This window comes from Arachis ipaensis, chromosome B06, assembly GCF_000816755.2.
Source record: "Arachis ipaensis cultivar K30076 chromosome B06, Araip1.1, whole genome shotgun sequence".
NCBI classification, from domain to species: Eukaryota; Viridiplantae; Streptophyta; class Magnoliopsida; order Fabales; family Fabaceae; genus Arachis; species Arachis ipaensis.
This window is the reverse complement of record NC_029790.2, coordinates 15,228,004-15,247,737: the sequence shown is the minus strand read 5'-3', so window position 1 is coordinate 15,247,737 and position 19,734 is coordinate 15,228,004. Positions and strand designations below refer to the sequence as shown.

Below are 19,734 nucleotides of genomic sequence, written 5' to 3'. Positions count from 1 at the left end.
AATATTAAGCGATCAATATTTTTTTTACCTTATATTATATTTGAACTGATGATATTAGTCAATTTTGACTCTACCATTCCTAATAAATATTAGAAAACTCCATTACAAGCTAATAATATAGATTGTGCTGGTTCACATTCTTTCTCTAGCAAACTCCCATCACATTATTGGTTCCATCGAAACCAAATCGTGGCTTGAGCGAAGGAAAAGCCACCCTCTATATATGTTACCTCCATGGGAGCTAGCAAAGCAAGGACCAATAAGGAGTAGAAGGAAATTACGCTAGCTGGAACTTCAGTAATGATATGATCGATAGTCATTTTTATAAATAAAAAAAAAAGGACAGTAATTTAATTAGTTTCTTAAAATTAATGTTCACAAGCTAGCTCTTGCTTTATTTAAGATGGCTTAATAATTAATTAAATTAATTATTGCAGAAACTTATACATTGTTTACGCTAAATTAGAACAATGATAGGAAGAATCTAATACACATGTATTTCAATGGATGTTGCAGTAATGATGACTAATGAATTGCTTAATAGTATAACTTATATATATAATATACTATACAATAATCATATCTATAATATAGCATGAATTCAATGGCTCCAATAATACAATATTATTGTTGAAAACAATTTGTGACTTGCAAACCTCTCTGGGACTAAGATGTATATACTAATTATTATATATGATGCATTGGAAACAAATAACAAGAAAAATTATTCCCAATTTTTTATATCAGTTTGTTTCTTCAGATCTGGAAATTAAGAGGAACACGACCTTAATTAATATATTGTAATTCACCAGGTTAATTGGTAAGTGATGAATTGAAACGAAATTAAAAGGAAAAATGATTACTGTGATTCATAGATCAGATCAAGCTACACAGATCGAAAAACCTAGCTAGAAATATATGTCACAGAAAACATGGATAATACTTGAATACACACCTGATGATGAATACTTGAATCCTGCAAATTCTTGAGCCGTTCAGAAAACATGGACAGCGACAACGCATAATTTGAAATCTCTTATCTTATCCATCCATATATATCAAATATTTATAACAAAAATTAAAGAAAAAGAATGAAGGAAACCTTGTTCTAGCTAGGGTTTTGTAGTGGCATGGAATCATCTATGAGGGAAAGAAATAATTAGGGTTTATATATATATGCTACCATTGCAACAGATGAAGCTCCCACATGATCTGATCTTGCCACCACACACAAATATAAGGAAGAAGGAAGGTAATAAGTTCAGATCATGCTGGCAGCTTTAACTGTTGCAGGTGCACCAGATTCGCCAACAAGAAGAGAGAACAAATACACTTGAATTCTGCGCTGCTTATTATCTCTCTTCTTTTCTTAACTTGAGGCTCTAAATAGGGATAACACACTGCTGGGAGCTTCTCATACAAACTTTATATAAGTAGAAATAAATAGGAAGATATATATCCACTTGTTCCTTATAATTTTTCTTTATTTTATTTTTTGTCCCTCTTTTAATTATTACTATTATTACTAAAAATTTAATTTTAATATATTAACTATGTAATTATTTAATTACATTTATTTTTTTAATGACTATTTATTTTGTCAATGTATAAAATAATGACTATGTTACGTGTATACTAAAATTAACTACTAAAATTGGCTACTAGTATAAAATGTATATTAGAATACAAATACACATTGAAAATAAATTAAACCACACAAATATTTATACACAAATACATTAATAACTGATTTTAATGACTAATTTTAATATAGGGGGTGTACATGGCCCAGTGCAACCTGGACCTAAATATTTTAGGAGTTAGTTTGGTGTGATTTTATCTGATCTAAGGCTGGGTACGAGTTTCAAAAATAGATCCGATCATAATTTTAGGTCGGATCTGGGTCAAGGCGAACCCAGTTTCACCCGATTCATGTGCTTCCTAAGAAAACTAGAAAAAGTATATATCAATATTATGTTATATTAATTATAAGTTTATTATTTTATCTTTAATCACACTTATAGAATTAGAAAATAGATCAAAAAAGTATCAAATTAGAATTTATAGATAAATTTAAGTTCAAATATGGATATCAGCTTCTCAATAATAAGTTTTTTTTTTATAAATAAATGGTCATAAATAAGTTTTTTTTATAAATTATTGTTAAAGTTATAAAGGTCCAGTTTTTATCCGGTTTTGATATGTTATAATTGTCGTCCGAAAATATTTAGGTTTCATCGGGTTTAGTATCGGATTAGAATCTAAAAAATAGACCCAATGTATATTTAGGATCGAGTCTAAACTAGGACAAACTCAATTTTACCTGTCTCATGTACACTCCTATTTTAATGTATAAATAATATTTTTAAATGTTAATATAAAATTATTTGTAGTGATATGTCATTATATAATTAAACATAAATATAAAATTATTTTAAACTGAAATTGTATTAAAATTAATTTTTTATTATTAATTAAGGGATCGGCTAGAGACTTGGACCATCTCTCTTGATTCCAAAAAGCAGCTAGGTTTTGCTGTCTATGGTGTCATATCTTTTGTCTCATATACACATACATTAAGATAGATCGCTGTCTCTCTTTTTTATATTTTGTTTTTATTTTTTTTTTCTTATAAAAAAAAACGTTGCCTATGAGTAGCAGCATCTACCCTATTGATAGACATCCATACCTAATCCCTTTATGTATGCATATTGTAGTTAATCTTTTGATTTTGAAATAGCTGCAGTCCAGAACAAATTAAAGTAGTCAATTTATATTAACTAGGCCAAATAAAGATGAGTTGGATATTAAACCATATATACATTAGATGCTGAAAAGTAAAACAAACAAGGAGCGAAAGATGCATGCATGTGGTCCAATAGTTATAACGAATTTAAAAATATCACGCTCACGCCACCACAGAGACTAGTCTATAATTTATAACTATTATTCTAGATATAACCCAAGAGAGCTTTTAAAACTTTTAGTTGAATGAACCTTTCATGCTTTAACAACTTTATCTTTCTTATATATATCTGCCCGTGTTGCATGTAAGGTAGGCATAAACTAGAATGTGTGCGAGCAATGAGTAGTAGTAGTGGTACCCTATAGTAGGGGACCATTTTGCAATTTTCACTTTTGTGCATAGGTTCTATCAAATCAGATCATATGCCATATGGTTCACACAATTAAAAGGGGAAATAGTTAAGGATGAAAACAGTATCAAAATTTTTATTATACGCAACAAAATTTTCACTATTAATTTGAAAAGATATGTGACTTGAACCCGCGACCTCTTAATTGAGTATAGAGAGTTTATGCCATTTGAGCTATAACTCATTGGCATACATGAATACATATTAGATGCTCAAGAAAAAATTTAATTATGCTACTAAAAAAAGTTTGATTATTTGGTTACAACAAGTTTAATTACTTTATTGAAAAAATGTGAATCAACATGTATATATTAAAAAAATTTTATTTTTGATACAATTATATAATAGCAAGAGGATTTAGATTTGATGTTTTGATTTTTAAATCTTATTAATATTAGATAGATTGAATTCTTGAGAGTGAAAAAGTTGGTATAAAAAAATTTTCCTAATGAAATGTGCAAATTTTAATATTTTAATTTTTGAAGAATGATTAAATATTTATATTTTTTACTTTGATAATCTCATTATGCTGTTAATATTAAAATATGCTAAAAAACTTGTCTATCTAAACAAAGACTAAACCTTTTTTTAAGTGAAAAGATTGGTAAAATAAATAAAAAAATGATAGGCTTGTGGCAGTATTAGAGTTTTTGCNACATAGGGTTAAATATGATTTTGGTTTTTTAAGATATAAATTGAAAATTTTTTTTACTTTTAACTTTTTGTTTTTGCATATAAAATTGTCCTTATTTAACCTGGTTTTAAAATCAAACTAAGGTGGTAGCAAAAGTAGAAGCAGAGGTGGATCGTGGACAGCTTCTTCTTCTTTTCTTTTTCCTTTTTCTTCTTTCCTTTCTTCTTTGTAGGAGCAGAAATACTATTTTTTTCTTATCTTTTTTATTTTATAATTTTTTTGTTATAGATAATTTGGTCTAAAAATTTAAAATTTAAATAAAAATAACGATTTTAAAACTTAATTTCAGACTTTTGGGATGATTTTGTATGCAAAAAAATATTAGAGACAAAAAAAATTTTCAACCTATACCTTAAAGATCAAAATTGTACTTAACTCTTATACGTGAATATTATCAATTTGAAAGCGGTCATCCCCTTCTTATATACTAAGCTTCAATCACTCTTGAATTAAAGCTGTATAATTCATATAAGATAGAAATTATAAATTTAATAGTAATTAAATTATTATTTGCTTATTTCACTTTTATTTTTTTGAGAGAGGATCTATTCATCCCCTTGAACAGGGATCTACAAAGCCCCCACATGCTATATATGCATACCTTTACGTTGTTGGTAGTTGATAGAGCCTTCGATTAGATTCTCTAACCAAAGAAGAAGTGCAGCAAAATATAATTCCTCAAGTTGATGTTTTGCAAGCTAGCCACATGAACATAATAGTTGTAATCGAAACTTTCTTCAAATTAAGTACTTGTCACATATATTTATTTTATAGCTAGGAGTATTATTTAATTTTGCGAGTCATTGTTAGTTTTGTTGCAGTTGCACGATGGGTTAGGCCACAAGAGGCGGGGCCGGATAAGGAATCATGTTAGAACTAATTATGGGAAAATTATTGGAAAGATTTAATTATTAAAAAATTGTTAATATAAAAATGATTAAAAAAATTAATTTCTAATTTTTTATAATATTGAAAGAGAAAGATCAACCTTTTTTAAAAAGACAATAATTTTTTTATTTATTTCTCTCTTATAAATATACTTTTTATGATTTACTATTGTTCTAGCAAGGAAATTCCTTCCGAGCTATGTGTCGGCCTCACGTCAATCCTAGTGTGCCTGATAACCTGAACCGAACTAAGAATATCCTCGTGAACTCAGACCCAAGCGTGGTACCTGCAAAAAGGACTCCGACACCTAAGTCAGTAAAAGAATCACTTAAATTAAAATGTACATATGATCGGGACGTTATGTGATGGTATGTTACTGGAGTGAATTTGATCTGTTCTCTATCGTCGGTACCAGCTAGATTTATAGCCCAATCATTGTGGAATTAGTCGTTGGTTTTATCCGAGATCCTTGTGGCAAGATTATGGGAAGCAATCAGTTGAGATGCAGCCATTTTCATGATAAGTCGTGCCGAGGTATAACTAAGTTTGTCCGAGATTACAGGGGTACAGTATACAGCCCCAAGCTTGACTTGTTGTAGTTTCAGCAAGTTAAACTTTTTCTTGTAGAGTTATACCTCGGTGTTTTGAGGTGAAATACTCGTAGCCCCCAAGCTCAACGCGCGTTTCAAGCTTGGGATTAGGAAATAAATGATTTTTGCTAGGTTTAAATGAAATAAGTGGGTAAGAAAAGGTTAAAAGACTTTACCTTGTTAATTGGGCCGCAATAAATTTTTTGGCTAAGTTGGATGCGGAGCGTTTCATGTTGGGTGTGCCATTATTATTTCAACTTCCCACTAAAGTAGTGGGTTGTAACTAAGCCTTTACCATTTTCTTTTTAGAAAAACACAAAACACAGGTTCAGTTGCAAAATCTCATAAGTAAAAGACATGTCTTCCAGAGGTTAGTCTTTTCAACATTGTGCTGTCTTTTCGTCTTTTTACCTTCTCTTCCACTTTATTTTATTCTAAAAAATGGCTAAAAAAAAGAGAAAGAAAAGTTGAAAGTTGTCAAAGTAAACAAAGAGAACCCTTACCATTGGGTTCATGTTGATGTAAAAACCCATGCGTCGTCTTATTGCGATGCTGGGCCGCTTCGTGAGCTAGAAGCTTTGAAGTTTATTAGGGAAGGGTCTGGTGTTCGTGTGGAATTTCTTTCCTGTACTAGTGAGGAGAGGGTCTGTGAGAGGATGGAGAATTGGGATATTTTTATATGTATATTCCCTGTCTATTTGAGTTACATGTAAAATTTTTCTTTTCAGATTTCGAATGTAAGGTTTTAATCCAATTAAACTGTGCTCCATCACAGTTACATCCTAACTTCTGGGCATTTTTGTGTGCGTTTGAATGTCTGATGAATTTTCTGGATTTTCCTGCTTCTCTTAATGTTTTCTTTTCTTTGTTTCAATCAAAAGGGGTACGGAAAGGGCTTTAGGTCTTTCTGAGTAGTTTTTCGGGCCGTTCCATCTTCCTTTTGTATAAGTCTTCTTTTAAAAACTTCAAATCTATGTTTGTAAAAGTTCGTTCTTTGGAGTCTAAATATCTGTTCTATTTAGATAATGAACTGATAGAGAAATACCCTCTATATTGGTGTTCGGAACCGATGCAAATCCTCGAAGCCAATGAGAGGAGTGAAGAGGAGAACCTCTTTTTAGATTTTTTAATTGATAATTTTGCTGCTGGGGAATGTTTATCCATTCCCGAGTTATTGATATTTGAGGAGGAAAATGACAAAGAAGGGCTTGAATTGTATATAGGTAATATTGGTTTTATATATTTTGATTTTTGTTTGGCTTTGGTTATTCATCTTCTGTTTTTCCTTGTTGCAGGTGGTAGGTTTCCAAATTTGAGTTCGACCAAATTTCAAGCTTATCTAAAAAAGAAGGGTGAAAAAGGTAGTAGCGTTTCTGGGGTTGTGAAAGAGGCGGGAGGTGATGTTGCTTATTCTTCTGCTCAGCCTCCTCCTTCTCCAAAAAGGAAGAGGACTGAGTCGGAGAAGTCTCTGGAGCTGATTTCTGAAGGTGATCATGGTGCTACTGCGAAGTCTGTTTTTGAAAGGCAGAGGAGGCTGCATGGCTTTATACCTGGGACGAGTTCTCAATCCGTATAGAGTGATCAATTCCCGATATCCGAACTTATTGCTGATCGCGTGTCTCAGTATCCTGGAGATATGGTCCTGACTCGTCGGACTGGAGTTGAGGGGATGGGGAAGTTTATTCAGGTTGGTTTTGCGTCTACCAACTTTCTTTAATTATTTTGTTTCTCTGAGATTTTTTCATTGCGTGCGTGCAGATTGTCGCATCTCGCTTGATGTGCGTTGGGCGTGCTACTGAGCTGTTAGGTTCAGAGCAGCAGGCGATGGCTGATAAAATTTCAGGACTTGAATTTTTTTTGAAAGAAAAGGATGAGGTCGTCATAAGTGTTACCTTGAAGATGAAGGAGAAGGAAGATGAGGTTTGTCGTCTTCAGGAACAGATCCGGTTATTGCAAGCTGAGATTAAAGATAATGATAAGACCAAGGGTGAGATGACCTCTCGTCTTGCCGAGCTTGAAGAGGAGAAGATGGACATGTTCGTAGCTGGTTTTGATCGTGCTATTAGCCAAGTCACATTGTTTTTACCAAATTTTAATGTGGAGAAACTCAACGTTACTAAGATAGTTGTTAATGGTGAGCTTGTAGATGACGAAGCCGGCGAGGGGCATGCCGAGAACATTCTACCCACCCTTTGAAATATTTTGTTTTGTATGTATTTTGAAACTGTTTGTGGTTGTCCGATTTTGTTCGGAGTACTTTGAACTTATTTTTTTCCGACTTTTTACGTCGGTTTTAAGTCATGAATTGCTTTTTGGATGAATGTTTTGATTCCAACTTTTATTATATTGGTTAGATAGTGATAATTGATGTGCATGTGGATGATCAGATAGGGACTCATTATTAGAGTTTGTTTGTACTCGAAAAAGATGTTTTTGTTTGGTAGGTCGGGCTTCGTTGTTTGTAATTTTGAGCCCGACTTCTCTTTGATTTATTCTTAGATACTGATTTCGAAATCGGTCTTTTGAACGCTACTTGCTCGACATGTAAAGTTGGTTTTAGTGTTTGAAATAATTGCCTATGCAATTTCCAACTTTATTTTGTTGGTTTGATGTTGTCGTTTTTGAAAAGTATAAAGTCTGGGTGACAGTAATAAATTTATTTGCCTTCAAGAGTGATTGGAAGGGTGTGAAGTGGTCGGCCTCGTTAAAACCTGTCCGAGTAAAATCCTCCTTAGGGATAAAACCTCGTGATTAGAAAAAAGAGTACCTGGCCACTTCGTACTTACAATAGGTATTCAACTGTAATAAATCTTTAAAGACGAAATGTTCCAAGTGTTGGGGAGAGCTATTCCTTCTAGTGTTTCGAGAGAGTATGCTCCTTTTCCGATACTTAGAGATGTGGAAGGGGCCTTCCTAGTTAGCAGCTATCTTCCTGTGTCATGGTGGTTTCCGAACTTCTTCCATTTGCCTTAGTACCAAGTCCCCTTCTTTTAAGGTTCTTGGTCGCACCTTTTTATTGTATTGCTTTCGCATTGCTGCCTGCATGGCTTTTTGCCTTAGTTCAGTTAGGCTTCGTTCTTCACTTATCATATCAAGTTCGGCCGATCTGGCTTCCGAGTTATCTTGCTCGTCGAAGTATTCGGTTCGAGTGGATCTCTGGCTGATCTCAATAGGTTTCATATAGTCTGCACCGTAGACTAGTCGGAACGGGATTTCGTTTGTTGTGGTTTGGGGTGTTGTGTTATAGCTCCACAGCACCTCTGGTATAAGCTCGGCCCAGCGTCCTTTAGCATCTGTCAATTTCTTTTTTAAGGCCTGCAAAATAACCTTGTTAGCAGCCTCTGTGAGTCCATTAGTTTGTGGGTATTCGACAGAGGAAAAACGATGTTTGTTATGCAAGTCGGTTAAATACGAACCAATTTTCTTATCTGTGAATTATCTACCATTGTCAGATACGATTTCCCTGGGTAAACCGAATCTACATATAATTGATTTCCAAATAAAATTTTGTACCTTTTCTAGTGTTATTTTCGCGAGAAGCTGTGCTTCTATCCATTTTGTGAAATAATCAATCGCTACCAAAAGAAACTTTACTTGACCTGTTGAAACTGGGAATGGTCCGAGTATGTCCATCCCCATTTGTGAAATGGCCAGCTTACATATGAGGTATGTAGTAGCTCGTCCGGGTTGTGGATGAGTGGTGTACATCTTTGACATGTATCGTAGCTTTGTACCTTACTTCTGCAATCGTTCCTTAATGTCAGCCAATAGTATCCTGCTCGGAGTATTTTTGTAGCCAAACTCCTACTTTTGGTATGGTGTCTGCAGACCCCGTTGTGTACTTCTTCCATGGCAGCTTCCGCTTCTGCTTGACCAAGGCACTTCAGCAGAGGTCTGGAAACACCTCGCCTGTATAGGTCCGCCCCCAATAGGGTATAATGGTTCGCTTTATATCTGAATGTCCTCGGGATTTTGCCCTATGGTGTTTCTCCACTTTTTAGGTAGCAAATAAATGGGCTTCGCCAATATCTTTCCTGTGACACACTTAGAACAGATTTGGTATCTAAACTTGGTTCTGTTAGTGTGAGATGATTTAATTCTTCTATTTGATTGGTTACCTTATATGTAGCTAATTTGGATAAAATATCGGCCCTATAATTTTGTTTTCTAGGTATATGCAGTATTTCAAAATTTTGAAAAAATTTCATCATGGTTTTGACCAATTTTAAATACTTTTCCAGAAGTGAATCTCGTACCTGAAAATGTCCGTTTACCTGTTCTACTACAAGGAGAGAATCACAGTGTACTTTTAAGCTGGAGATCTCTACTTCCTTGGCTAGGCTTAGGCTGGCTAAGAGAGCTTCATACTCGGCCTGGTTATTGGTCATTTCGAAAAGAAACTTTATTGACTGCTCAGCCTGGACTCCAGTATCATCTTTCAGGAGGATTCCTGCTCCACATTCGTTTTTGTTTGATGCTCCATCCACGTATAGTTCCATGTTTTGATTGTTTCCTCTTTATTCGTGAATTTCGAGATGAAGTCGGCCAATGCTTGGGTGTTAGGTGATCCTTGTGACTAATATGATATGTCGAACTCAGAGTGCTCTATTGCCCATTTCATCAATCGGCCTGCTAGGTCTGGTTTTGACAATATTTGTCAAAGGGATGACCGGTCCGAACTATAATTGGGTGTGTTTGAAAGTAGTGCCTCAACCGTCGAGCAGTTATGACTAGACCGAATGCCAACTTTTCTATCATCGGGTATCTTTTCTCGGCGTTTTGTAAAACCTTGCTTACAAAGTACACCGGGTGTTGCTCATTCCCTGCTTTTGTTACAAGCACGGAATTGATAGTGTTAGCAGAAATGGAAAGGAATACAAAAGGTGGTTTACCTTGTTTCGGTTTCTTAAGTATAGGTGGTGATCCCAGGATATGTTTGAATTTGGAAAAGGCCTTTCGCAATCTTCTGTCCAAACAAACTTGTCCGACTTCTTCATGGTTTTGAAGAAATGATAGGATTTGGTGCCTGCAGCTGGTAAGAATCTGGATAGGGCGGCTAAGTAACCTGTGAGACGTTGTACTTCCTTAACTGTCTTTTGATACTGCATGTTTAGTATGGCTTAGCATTTGTCGGGACTGGCCTTTATGCCTCTGTTTGTGAGCATAAATCCTAGAAATTTGCCTTTCTATACACCAAATCCGCATTTTTCTGGGTTCAGCCTCATGTTGTATCTTTAGAGTTGTTGAAAAATCTCCTGAAGGTCGGCTTCGTGCTGTTTCTCTAAACTTGACTTGACGACCATATCGTCGACGTATATTTCAATGTTTCGTCCGAGTTGATTTTTAAAGATTTTGTCCATCAGTCTCTGATAAGTTGCTCCTACATTTTTTAGTCTGAAAGGCATTACCTTATAGCAAAAATTACCTTGGTCAGTACAAACGCTGTCTTATCCTTATTGTCTGGTTGCATTTGTATCTGGTTGTATCCAGAGTAGGCATCCATGAAACTCAGGACTTGGTATCCAGAGGTGTCGTCTACTAGCCTGTCAATGTTCGACAGCGGGTAGGAATCCTTCGGGCAGGCCTCGTTCAGATCTGTGAAATCTATGCACATTCACCATTTTCCCGAGCTCTTCTTAACCATGACCACGTTTGCTAGCCATGAGGAAAAGCGGATTTCTCGGATGAAACATGCATCCAGTAATTTCTGCGTTTCCGCCGCTGCTGCATTTCTTCTTTCTGTGCCCAGATTTCGTTTCTTTTGCCTTATAGGTCGGGTGTTAGGGTTGACTGCTAGCTTGTGGCATATGAAGTTCGGGTCGATTCCTGGCATGTCAGCAAGGGTCTATGCAAACAGGTCGGCATTAGCCTTCAATATGCCTTTCAGGTTTTGTCTTGTTCCTGCAGAGAAAGCCGAACCGATGTTAGTATATTGATTTATTTCACCCAATTGTACCTTTTCTAGGTCGTCCGTTGGGATGGAGCGACTGTTGTTGTCTCTAGGGTCCATTTTGGTCAAGGTGGGAATGTTTTCCGAGTTGTATACAGAATGGATTCTCGGAATGGTCTCCTTTGTGATGTTCTTCAAACTTGCGTTGTAGCATTGTCTGGCTTCCTTATGGTCGGCATGTACCGTCGCCACTGTGTTATCCTGGAAAGGAAACTTGACACATAGACGAATGGTGGAGACAATAGCTTCGAAAGAGTTAAGGGACGGGCGTCCTAGAATAACATTGTAAGGACTAACACAATCGACTACCAGGAACTGGATGTCTAGTGTTTTTGAGTTTGGGGTTCCCTAGTGTTGTTCTTAACCATACGTAACTTGATATATGGACTCTTTCACCTGAGAACCCTACCAATTCTCCGCCTGATGGTTGCAATGCTTTGTCGCTTAGCTGCATCTTTTGGACCATGGAGTAGAACAAGACATCGGCACTGCTTCCTGGATCGAGCAAGACCTTCTTTACTGTTAGTTCTCCCATGCGCACCGAGATCACCACTGGATCGTCTAAATTCGGCGTCTGCGATTCAAAGTCGTCAGTATTGAAACTGATGTGGGCGTCTGAGGTCGGAACTGGTGGGATTTGATGAGATCCTTCTATTGTCATCATAGTCCGATAGCTCCTTTTCCTGGCTGTGTTAGTGACTCCGCCTCCAGCAAAGCCACCTGATATGTAGTTTATGACTCCTTTGGAGGCAGGGGTCTCTACCGGGCCACACCATGTCCCCTTTTCTTTACGATCGAAACTATAGCTTGGCCTGTCCGTGTCCCTGGCTGATTCTCTCTGATTTCTGGATGTGACATATTTGTTAAGTAAGCCTTGCCTTGCTAATCTTTCCAGCAATTCTCTAGCTACCACACACTCATCAGTGGTGTGGCCGAACTTTTGGTGAAATATGCAATGCTTGTTTTTGTCGACGTACTTTTGTCTTGATACATTCTCGCTTTGCTCGGCGGCTTTATTAGCTTGTTGTGTAGTATCTCTTTAATGATGTCCTCCCTCTTGGTATTGAACCTAGTATATTAATCAAATTTCGGAGTTAGTTTAAAAGATTTTTTAGAGTCCTTATTGTGGGACTTGTATGGCTTGTCTTCCTCTTTTCGCGATGGTAGTCTCTTGCTTCTCCAAGTTTCACATAACTTCTCTATTTCGATTTGTCTAGTAGCCTTGTCCTGGAACTCCTCCAACGTTTTCGGTTTTGCCACACCTATAGCTTCTTGGAACTTTCCAGGTCGGAGACAGCTTTTAATGGTGTGCAACTGTACTTTCGGGTTGAGGTCGGGGATCTCCATAGCTGTCGTTGTGAAGCGTGTCATGTAATCCTTTAGGCTTTCGTGCTGTCCTTGCTTGATCGTACTGAGGTAGTCTAAATCTCACGCATAAATTTTGGATGCTGCGAAGTGATTTATGAACAACTTGGCGAATTCGTCGAAACTGGTTATAGAACCTGCAGGCAAATTAGAAAACCATAATAATGCAGCTCCATCCAAAAAGGTTGGAAAGGATCGGTACAAGATGGGATCAAGAAACATCATGAATTCGAATTTTGTGACATGGACTTTAGGATCTCCGATCCCCTTGTACGGTGTCAAAGTCATTGGAAGTGTGAAATTTTTAGGCATTTAAAACTCATTATTTCTTCCGAGAAAGGATTGGTCCGTTGTCTTCCTGTTTTGAGGGGTGTTCCCCTGTCTTTGCATGTGATTCTGTCAGGTTTTTCTCGTGTTGATTGTTGTCTGCCTTCTTATTATCGTCTTTTCCTTCGCCATTTTTCTGCATTGTCATCAAGAGTTCGGCCATTCGTTGATTTTCGGCTAGTAGAACGGCGTTGGCAGCCATCAGTTCAGTGTTGGTTTGAGGAGTTTGAGACACTGAGTGATCCGTCATGCTTCAGTTCCTGAAAAGAAAAGAGAATACAAGGCAGATATAGGGGTGTTATAAAAATTAAAAGATTAGGCAAGGGCCCACAGTGGGTGCCAAATGTTCTGGCAAGAATACTCCTCCCGAGCTATGTGTCGGCCTCACGTCAATCCCAGTATGCCTGATAGCCTGAATCGAACAGGAAATATCCTCGTGAACACGGACCCGAGCGTGGTACTTCAAAAAGGACTCCGACGCCCAAGTCAGTAAAGGAATCACTTAAATTAAAATGTGCATATGATCGGGACGTTATGTGATAGTATGTTACTGGAGTGAATTTGATCTGTTCTCTATCGTCGGTCCGTGCCCGATTTGTAGCCCAATCAGTGTGGAATCAGTCGTTGGTTTCGTCCGAAATCCTTGTGGCGAGATTATGGGAAGCGATCAATTGAGATGAAGTCGTTTTCATGATAAATCGTACCAAGATATAACTCAATTTGTCCGAAATTACAGAAGTACAGTACAACTATAATATTCAAATCCTTATTTATATACCATCTATAATTATAATTTGTTTCTGCCCAACATTATTGATAAATCATGCGCATTGAAATTAAGATTACATTGTTTATTCAAAACAAGGGCAAACATCAAGTAAATAAACCGCAAAAAATTCAATGAAATATCTCTTGAACAAAGACTCACGCTTTAAGAACGAAGTCATATTCGGAATCGAGAGAGTCCGTCAAAACACAAGAAAATAAACTATAAGCATTACAGGATGAAATTTTAAGTGAAATTCCATAGAAACACCAATTGGAATTAAGCAAGGCAAAGAAAATTCATAAACTTAGGAATCAAGTAATAACGAAGTAACGTTCTAAACGACCAAATAAAATAGAAAGGGAAAAAAAAGAAAGAAAATATAATCAAATTTAAACCGAAGATTAAGGATAAGATGGAAGATTTGAACAATAATAAGACAAATCTTAAAATCATTTACGATATATTTGTTTCTCTAAAAAATTTAGTCATTTTCTCTAAATATTATACAAAATTAGCTTAGAATTTAAGTGAGTTAATTTTACAAAAAATATTATATCATTCATGTCTGGCCCAAAAACATAGGCCAGACCCAAAAGACATTTACTGTATGACCAACCTTCTGAAAGGTCGGATAAGAGCATTGCTTGATAACTCCTTCCTAGAAAAAGTTATAACTAACCTCTAATATCTTTCACTCATTTCTAAAAGAGAGATCTCAACAACCCTAAGATAAAGGGACGGTTATCCACCATCAGAAGTAGAACGACTTCAACGGTGGTTATTGGCACATCACCCATAAATACACTGACACCCCTCAAATATACTTAAGTTCCAATACACTTAAACCTGCTAAGATCCTTGTTGACTTAAGTATCTGAGTATTTTGCAGGTACCATCCCCACCTTCTCATAAACAACTCGGACGACGGCCACTGGACGTGCAATAAGTCGAAATCCGCTCCATTGAGGATTTGGGCTTCACTTGCAAACCCAAAGGCAACCCAGTTTCAGGTAACCCTCGGAACATTGGCGCCATTGCCGAGGACCTGGAAAGTCAAAACCCCATGGCAGATGACCACCCCGAGGACGAGCACACGGCGTCAGAATCAGACCCCGATTACCAAGACACGGTCAATAATGACCAAGATCTCGTGGTACCTCCCCCAACAACAAAGGAACCGTGCGGAGAAGGTACTTCAAGTGGACACCACCACAGAAGGATTCTGTCCGAGGTTTGTCACCCAAAAGGAGAAGAACAACCCCATTCCACTGACTTCATGGGGCTGCTACACAGACATTATGGCCGACTTACGCAATTAGAGCAAGAATTAGAGCGACAACGCGAGTCAGAGAGGAATCTGAGAAGAGAAATCGAGCGGCGGAGAGAGCTGGAAGAAAAGCTCTCTAAGTTGGAATCTGACATTCAAGGTAGGAGCTCGCGCACAACTCAGGAAGATGCCCCGTTGGAAGGAGAATATCCTTTCACCGAAGATATCATGCAGGCTAAAGTTTCTAGAAACTTTAAAAGCCCTGACATGAATCTATATGATGGGACAACCGACCCGAAGCACCACCTTAGCAATTTCAAAAGTCGGATGTACTTGGCTGACGCCTCCAATGCTACGCGCTGCAAGGCCTTCCAAACAACTTTAACAAAATCAGCCATGAAGTGGTTCGACAGTCTGCCACCTAGGTCGGTTACTAGCTTCGATGACCTCGCGCATAAATTCTTTATGTGATTTTCAATTCAAAAGGACAAGGTCAAGCATGCACCCAGCCTACTCGGAGTCAAACAGGAGGTCGGCGAACTCCTAAGAGATTACATGGAGAGATTAAACAAGGCATGTTTGGAAATCCAAGATCTACCCACCGAGGTGGTAATAATGGGGCTAGTAAATGGTCTCTGAGAAAGACCCTTTTCCCAGTCCATCTCAAAGAGACATCCTACCTCTCTGAGCGATGTACAGGAACGAGTTGAAAAGTACATCAATATGGAAGAGAACGCCAGGCTGTGAGAACCAAACTGGAGATCAGGGAATTCTCTCTAAGCTCGGGAAAAAGAGAAAGATCCCAAGAAAAAGGAAGAGTACAACTTGGAAAAACCTAGGAGGTATCACAATTACACCCCGCTACGAGTTTCTCTCGTAGATGTCTACAGAAAAATCTGTCACACCGAGAAATTTTCCCTTTGCGACTGATCAAAAATAAGAAGGGGGAAGCCGCAGTGAATATTGCGAATATCACAAGCTCTACGGGCACTCTACAAATGACTGTTACGACCTAAAAATGTGATAAAAAAGTTGGTCAGGGAAGGTCGGTTAGATAGATATCTCATAGAAAGGTCGGACAATCACGAAAAAAGGAAGAGAGATGACGACGAAGTCGGCCAAAGGGGTCAGCCCCCACAAACCCCACAGCAGCATATTCATATGATAGTAGGAAGCTTTGCGAGGGGAGGAGTAACCAAGTCGTCTCGAAAGAAGTCTACCACGTTGGAGAAGAGCTTCCCGACCTCCCTACCATCTCCTTCACAAAAGACGATGCACAGGGAATTGCACCAGGGCATGATGACCCTGTGATAATCACCATGATACTCGCTAATGCAAATCTACACGGAACTTTGGTGGATCAAGGAAGCTCGGCTGACATACTATTTCAGGTTGCCTTTGACAAGTTAGGGCTGGAAGAAAAAGAGCTGAAATCCTACCCGGACACTCTTTTCGGGTTGGGAGACACTCCAATTAAGCCACTAGGGTTCATCTCCCTACACACTACTTTTGGAAAGGGATTGAAGTCCAAAACCCTAAGTATCGATTATATTGTTGTGGATGTGGCGTCAGCCTACAATGCCCTAATTGGCAGGACAATGCTAAATTGGCTGGGAGCCGTCGTTTCTACTCAGCTCCTCACCTCTGCATGAAATTTCCAACAAAGAAAGGGATTGCTACCATAAAACGAGATCAAAAGCTGGCAAGAAAATGCTATAACGAAAGCTTGAACTTGCGAGGTAAAGGTAAAGAAGTCAATGCCATTGAACTCGGAGGAGTCCGAGGAAGGGAAGAGTTACGGCCACAACCTAAAAGGAAGATGGAAGAAATCTAAATCAAAGAAGAAGTCGAAAAAAACACCAACATATTAGCTAACATGAAAGCAAATTTGAATAAGGAACTCGTAAAACTCCTACAAGAAAATTCTTACCTATTCGCTTGGAAGGCCTCTGATATGCCTGGAATAAACCCGAGCTCATAACGCACAAGCTGGCTGTCTATTCCGGATCCCAACCTGTGCAACAAAGACGTCGTAAACTTAGACCCGAGTGGGCTCAGGTGGTCGAAGAGCAGGTTCAAGCTCTCCTTGAAGCAGGATTCATAAGGGAAGTCAAGTACCCAACATGGTTAGCAAACATAGTGCTAGTAAAAAAGCAAAATGGAAGTGGAGGATATGTGTCGACTACACCGAGCTCAACAAAGCTTGTCCAAAAGACCCATATCCCCTACCCAATATTGATGCTTTGGTTGATTTGTCCTCGGGATACAAGTACCTATCATTCATGAACGCATACTCGGGATACAACCAAATCCCGATGTATAAGTCGGATCAGGAAAAGACATCGTTCATCACACCCAGAGCAAACCACTGCTACGTGGTCATGCCTTTTGGATTAAAAAACGCAGGGGCCACGTATCAAAGGTTGATGAATAAGATGTTTGCACATCACCTCGGTAGCCTAATGGAAGTCTATGTGGATGACGTGCTAGTAAACACTAAGGATGAGACCTGCCTTCTATCTGACCTCTCACAAGTCTTCGACACCATAAGAAGACACGGGATGAGACTGAATCTCATCAAATGTACCTTTGCAGTAGAGGCAGGAAAATTTTTGGGGTTCATGCTCACACAAAGAGGGATTGAGGCTAACCCTGACAAGTGTAGAGATATCTTAGAGATGAGGAGTCCGACTTGCTCAAATGAAGCCCAACAACTGAATGGCCGACTCGCTGCATTATCCAAATTCTTGGCAGAGTCAGCCTTGAGATCCTTGCCACTTTTTTCATTACTAAGAAAGGGATGCCAATTTGAGTGGATTTCTGAATGCGAAGAGGTCTTTCAAGAATTTAAGAAATTCTTAAGTGAACCACTCATCCTTACCAGGCCACAAGCTGAAGAGGAGTTGGTGTTGTATCTAGCTATCGTTGAAAAGGCGGTAGTTTCAGCACTGATACGAGAAGATGAGGTCGGATAGTATCACAACTATTTCACTAGCAAAGTCTTACAAGGACCAGAGTTAAGGTACAGAAAAATAGAAAAATTTGCATATCCCTTAATCATGGCATCCAGGAGACTCCAACATTACTTCCAAGCACATACTATAAGAGTCTGGACAAATCAACCCATGAAGCAGATACTCTAAAAAACCGACATCGCAGGTCGGATGGTACAATGGACCATAGAACTATCTGAGTTTGACCTGAAGTACGAAACTCGGACAGCCATTAAAGCCCAATGCCTTACCAACTTTGTCGCAGAATATACAGGCGATCAGATAAAGACCTCAACGACCTGGAAACTTTACATAGATGGGTTCCTCCAATAATTTTGGAAGTGAGGCGGGCACAATACTGGTTAATAAAGAAGGGACTCAAATTGAAGTTTTCCTGAAATTTGAGTTCCCTACCTCCAATAACCAGGCCAAATATGAAGCCCTGATCGCAGGACTGAAACTTGCCAAAGAAATGGGAGCGACCAAAGTAGTAATCTTCAGTGATTCCCAGATAGTAACTTCACAGATCAATGGAGAATACCAAGCGAAAGACCTTAATATGAAGAGATACTTAGAGAAAACGCTTGAACATCTTCAACAATTTAATGACACTGAAGTCTGGCATATAACTCGGGAACTCAACAGCCGAGCTGAATCCCTTTCTAAGTTGGCAAGTACCAAATTAGGGGAAACAACATAAGCCTAATACAAGAGACCCTAAAAGAACCCTCCCTTAACAAGTCAGATAGAAAATCGGATGTTTTATCCGTTTCTGGCCTAAACCTCGGATGGATGACTCCCTTGATCAAATATTTAAAATTTGACATCCTTTCCGAGGAGCAAAAGGAAGCCAAGAGGATTTGGAGGGAGGCCCAGAACTACACCTTGGTACAAAATGTCCTCTACAGAAGGGGAATATCTGCACCTTTACTAAATTGCGTTCCGACCAATAAAACTGAAGAAGTCCTAGAAGAAGTACAGAATGGCATCTGTGGAAATTACCTCGGGGAACGATCTCTGGCTAAAAAGGTGATCCGAACTGGATTTTTCTGGCCAACTCTACAAAAGGATGCAACCAACTTTGTTAGAAAATGTCCGCCCTGCTAGATGCATGCCAACTTCTATATCGCTCCACCCGAAGAGCTCATTAGTATAACCTCTCCATGGCCTTTTGTGAAATGGGAGCTGGACCTACTCGGACCATTCCCCCAAGCACAGGGACAGGTTAAATACTGGTCGTGGGAGTGGATTACTTTACAAAGTGGATAGAAGCATAACCGCTAGCGACTATTACAGCTCAAAGAAGTCGGAAATTCTTATATAAGAATATCATTACTCGGTTTTGAGTCCCTTACTCCATTACCACAGATAATGGTACATAATTCACCGACTCTGCATTCAGGAACTTAGTAGCAAGGATGATGATCAAGCACCAGTTCACGTCGGTAGAACATTCCCAAGCTAATGGACAAGTTGAAGCAGCTAATAAAGTCATATTAGTGGGGTTAAAGAAAAGGTTGCAAGATGCAAAGGGAGCTTGGGCAGAAGAACTCTCGCAAGTATTATGGGCCTACCGAACAACACCCCATTCCACGACTGGAGAAACACCCTTCCAACTTACCTACGGGATAGAAGCCATGATCCCAGTAGAAGTAAATGAGCAAAGTTCAAGGGTGAGGTTTTATGATGAGGTCAGAAATGTTGAAGCCTATAAAGAAGAATTCGAACTCCTCCTA

The 19,734-nt window shown here is 38.3% G+C and overlaps 1 protein-coding gene across 3 annotated transcripts in view; it reads right to left on the bottom strand.

Annotated features, from left to right (window-relative positions):
• The window catches only part of LOC107645817 (ammonium transporter 3 member 3), a 6,251-nt gene extending 4,826 nt beyond the window's left edge, over positions 1-1,425 (bottom strand). For 2 of the 3 annotated variants that reach the window (XR_001621589.2, XM_016349939.2), the window contains exon 1: positions 956-1,425. The gene's annotated coding sequence lies outside the window, so the exon portion shown is untranslated. Of the gene's footprint in view, positions 1-29; positions 763-955 lie in introns of those variants that run through there. The other variant, XR_001621590.2, reaches the window with a different exon arrangement.